The sequence below is a fragment of the Populus euphratica genome, unplaced genomic scaffold (assembly GCF_000495115.2).
Source record: "Populus euphratica unplaced genomic scaffold, PopEup_1.0 scaffold444.1, whole genome shotgun sequence".
NCBI classification, from domain to species: Eukaryota; Viridiplantae; Streptophyta; class Magnoliopsida; order Malpighiales; family Salicaceae; genus Populus; species Populus euphratica.
In genome coordinates, this window is record NW_011500328.1 from 179,618 (window position 1) to 184,558 (window position 4,941).

Consider the following 4,941-nt stretch of genomic DNA (forward strand, 5'->3'; position numbering starts at 1 on the left):
AGCGTCTCTTTAAGAAGATTTCTAATTGTAGTTACACCAAATAAACCATAGGATTAAATGGTCCCTTCAATTAAAAAGTCTACTAAAATTACAGTTATGCTATGTTAATTGCCCAAAGGGTTCAACCCCTAGCTATGATTATTGTTCCATTAGATAGGCCTCCTTAATTACCTAAATACACAGGGGATCAACTCGTCTTTATACACTAAAAACACAACTATAAAAGCAAATGTTCACGTCCATTCCTTGTTCAGGAGCTAATTAGCCAGAGCAAGTTTGATTATCGGGAAGAGTTCGAAAGGATGGCGTCACCATCTTGGCCTCATCTCGTGCATGCCATGGTTTTCGGCTTAATAGCAATTAACGTTGCAGCCAATACTTATGATAATGAGGACCCTCCGAGGCCACCTCGTGATCACAAAAACTCTCCATTTCTGCCACCAGGATTTCTTAATCGAGGAACACCGCCGCCACCCCGATCACCACCACCTCTAAATAAGAAGAAAACACCCCCATCACCTCCAAAAGTCTACTATCATCGGCCGTCGTTACCTCCACCACCAGCAAAATCTCCAAAGATTTCACCCATTCCATCACTATCCTCATCCCCAACTCCCAATTTATCTCCCTCACATCCTTACACTCCTCCAACATATGCTCCAAAAATCTCACCAATTTCACCGCTATCTCCATCCCTGTATCCCAATTCATCTCCTTATATATTCTCGAAACCCCCTCGAAAGATTTCACCCATTTCATCACTATTCCCATCCTCAACTCTCAATTTATCTCCATTGCATCCTTATACTCCTCCGACATACCCATCAAAAATTTCACCAATTCCATCAACTCCTTATACTTCTGATCCTCCACCCCTTTCACCTATCCTCAAATCTGCACCTCTTTTAAGGTTTACACTTCCTCCCTTCTTTCCCTTTAAATCCCTGCTACCTCCATCTCCTTCTCCCCCTCCACCTATCCTCAAATCTTCACCTCCTCCATGGTTCTTTTTGCCTCCCTTTTTCTTTAAACCCCCACCTCCTCTATCTCCATAACCTTCTTCATCCAATAATTAACCTCCACCTCATTCAAAAATATCTTACAAAATTGGTCAGTTGTTTTAACGATAACATGGTTTCTATTTTTTTAATTTTATTTTCTTAACAATATTAATCTCTAATTTTTTTTGACAGATTATATATGGTTAATGATGGCAGTGGGTTTCTTCAAGGAGACTACATATTAGATAATGCATGTATTGAAAATGTAATCAGTTGAAAAAAAGTCGATTGTGCTCCATCAATCATGCCAAAATAATATCATAGAACATTAGTTATTGTAATAATATATGGATAATAAGGAGGAAAATATTATGTTTGTTAAAAAGCATTATAATTCTAAATGAATGTCTTTTATTGTGATTATGTTTTTTAAACAATTCTTATCGTTAAACTTTTTACTCGTCTAATTTTTTTGAAGACTTTCCCCACGTGGAAAAAAGCTCAATTATTTGGACTTCCAGGTTTATAAACTTGATTATAATTATTTTGATATATAATTAACTCTATGTGTATAATAAACTTGATTATAATTATTTTTGATATATAATTAACTCTATGTGTATAACATATGGTCAATTGATTATAATAATTGTAATATATTATTAATTATGGGCATTGTGAGAAGAACACGGGTTTTTTTTATTTAATTTTATTGTTAGAATTGAGTTGATGATATGAAAATTAATTTTGATATTTCTATGATATAATAAAATAAAAAATAATAATTTGACCCAATGGAGTCCTTAGCTTGAATCACAAGGTTTATAGACTAACTAAATATCAATTAAAAAGTTAGGTAGAAAATTTTCAAGTTTAAATTATTGTATTGAGTTTAATGACAATATTGGAAAGTTTTTAATGATCCAAATGTGTCTTTTTTATGTTTAAACCCATAGTGAAAGTGCAAGCAGGTTAAACTAGTTAGAACTAATTAAACTATTTGAAAAGAGGATTCATCATACACATTTTAGGTTACAAACTTTGAATTGATACTGAATTATTATGCAAGAGAGTTGAATTCTCTTTTTAATGCAATTCTTTCAAAAAAAATCATGAAGTTTTTATAATATCGCTTATTGTAAGAAAATAAATCATTCAAACAAATTGTACAGGAATATAAGCATCACAATAAGAAGAAGAAACAATGAGAAGAAAAGCTTTGATTGTGATAAGTCAATATTTTTTGTTATTTTTATTGCTTTAAACAACCCAAGACAACATGGTTCTAGCAGCATGCAACACTCAATACAATTAGGTTTATCAATTAGCTGAACTAAAAGTAATGTGGGTCTGGCATAACACCCTTGGGTTCACGAATTAGCTGAACTTAAGGCAACGTGGGCCTGATTGTAAATCCCGGGACAAATCAAGACTGAATTAAATTAAAGAAAATAACTGAACTAAAAAGAAGTGGGGACAAAACGAATACACTTAAAGAAAATATGGCCTAAATGAAAATAAGAATAATTATAAAGTATAAATACTCATCTTCTCAAATAATAATAAATAATAATAATAATAATAAATAAATAAATAAAGATATGCGACTCTCATAAAGAAAAAAAGAGGGAGTTTTTGTATCTATTTTACAAATCAAGAGAGAAACACAAAAAATTCCAAGAACTCATCCAAGATTAAGAGTTATGCGTAGAATAACTACTGGTGGGCAAAGGATTAAAAAGAAAATTTGAACAAGAAGAGAAGAAGGGAGGGTCAGCTGTCATTAAAAAAGAGAGAAGGGAGTTGAAGATTAAAACCTTGATTTATACCGAGTAAGGTGTTCTAAACATGGTTTTATAAGTCATTTAAAAGTCTATTATAAATTGATGCCTGGAAGTTGAATTATAGTTAGAGTTCTTAGACTTAAATTAAGAGAAAAGTATGAGTCGCTAAATTAAATAACTTCATATGTTGTGTGTAAATAGAAAGGTTGACAAATTTGGACAGTTTCATCTCTTCACTTTTAGAGGGATTTGAGTAGGAGGATGAAGGAATTAGGATCAGGTTTCTTCATAGAAATTATAGTTTTAGATATTGACTAACTAAGAAAATTGGTTTATAACTCTAGATATAGTTAAACATCTGAGGAGAGATCGGACAATAGCAGTTCAATGTTTAGACAGTAACAATTCAAAAAAAAGGATAGTAACATTTCACTGTCTAGATAATAACAGTTGGACAGTAACAGTTCAATGTCTAGACAATAACAGTTCAATGTTTAAATAGTAATAGTTAAAAAATAAGACAATAATAGTTTAATATCCAGACAGTAACAATGCAATGTTTAGACAATAACAGCTCAATGTCTAGACAGTAACAGCTCAACGTCTAAACAGTAACAACTCAATATTTAGACAATAATGGTTTAAAAACAAGACAACAACAATTGAATAATGGTTTAAAAACAAGACAATAATGGTTCAAAAACAAGATAGTAACAGTTGGATAGTAACAGTCCAACTATAAAAAAAGGAATGATAACTATGGTTAGACAAATGATGACAATATTAATTAGTGAAATGAAAAAAAACATAAAATATTAAAAATGATTAAAGAAAAGACTTATTGGTTGTTGATATGGTTACTATAAAACATGTCCTTCGATGAGGAAAATTTATGAGATAAACTTGTGATTTGCAGGAGGGACCATATGTGTGGTGCAACAGCAGTAGTAGAGGAGCACAAGTAGAGTTTTTATTGCAGGTAGGTGAATTGCATCTATACATTCTAAGTTAAATTCCCTGATTTAATGTATTACCAATGTGAAATGTGAATTATTAAATGTATGCGTATTCAAGGTGAAAGGTCGTTGTGTGAATTGCCGAGTGGTGAAATCATTATTGGTAAAAGAAATATGAGAAGAGTGATTTGAGACATGAATTAACATACATTTAGTGTATGTTAGGATCCCAGGTAAGAGGATTGCCATGTTTAGACTAACATACATTTAGTGTATGTTAGGATCCTAGGTAAGGGAATCAAGCATGCATTGACTAGCATACATTTAGTGTATATTAGGATCCCGAGTAAGGGGATCGAGCATGTATTGGCTAGCATTTAGTATATGTTAAGATCCCGAGTAAGGGGATCGAGCATGTTTTAGCTAGCATATATTTAGAGTATGTTAGGATCCTAGGTAAGGGGATCACCATTTAATGGCTAGCATACATTTAATATATATTAGGATCCCGGATAAGGGGATCACCTTGCATCAACTCCTACGAGGTGATGATGATGATACCAATGAAATTGGTATCGGTAATGTGTTACGCAAAAATAATCATTTTTTATCTTATAAAGTCTGGAATAGAGGTTAATGATGGAAGAGGGAACGATTATTAATAGTTGAATAAGGAAGAGATTCTAATGAAAAACCCGAAGGGAGAAGTGAACAAAATATGAATGCATGTTACCCTTTTGAAATTGTTAGATATTTGTGTTGTTATATTTACTGTGATATTCACATTTCATTAATATGTATTTTGTTTCATGCACAATAATAACAGATCCTAGCTTATGTTCTCTTCTTGTAATCTAGGTTCTAGGGAGTATGCACTCATATTTTGTTAACATGAAAATGTTTGTATAACTGAATTTGTATAATTAAAATTAAACTTGAATAAATAAACTTAAAGCTGTAGTTAATGTTGTCATGGGGGCGCAACGTTGTCTGGAAACGATGGAGGCTCCTGTTATGCCTCCTGATGAGGGGTGTTGTGGTTAAACTTGAATAAATAAACTTAAAGTTGTAGTTAATGTTGTCGCGAGGGCGCAACGTTGTCTGGCAACGATGGAGGCTCATGTTATGCCTCCTGATGAGGGGTGTTGTGTTAGGAAGGTTTTTTGGATTTAATCATAAAATTATGATTAAGGTTCAGGA

General features: G+C 32.5%; 1 long non-coding RNA gene across 1 annotated transcript; it reads left to right on the forward strand.

The window, feature by feature from the left end:
* The first annotated feature begins 583 nt into the window (after positions 1-583).
* LOC105113690 (uncharacterized) lies at positions 584-1,422 on the forward strand. The gene is made up of 3 exons (XR_840009.1): positions 584-654; positions 733-1,110; positions 1,194-1,422. It is a non-coding gene; the product is annotated as an uncharacterized LOC105113690 (long non-coding RNA).
* Positions 1,423-4,941: the final 3,519 nt, after the last annotated feature.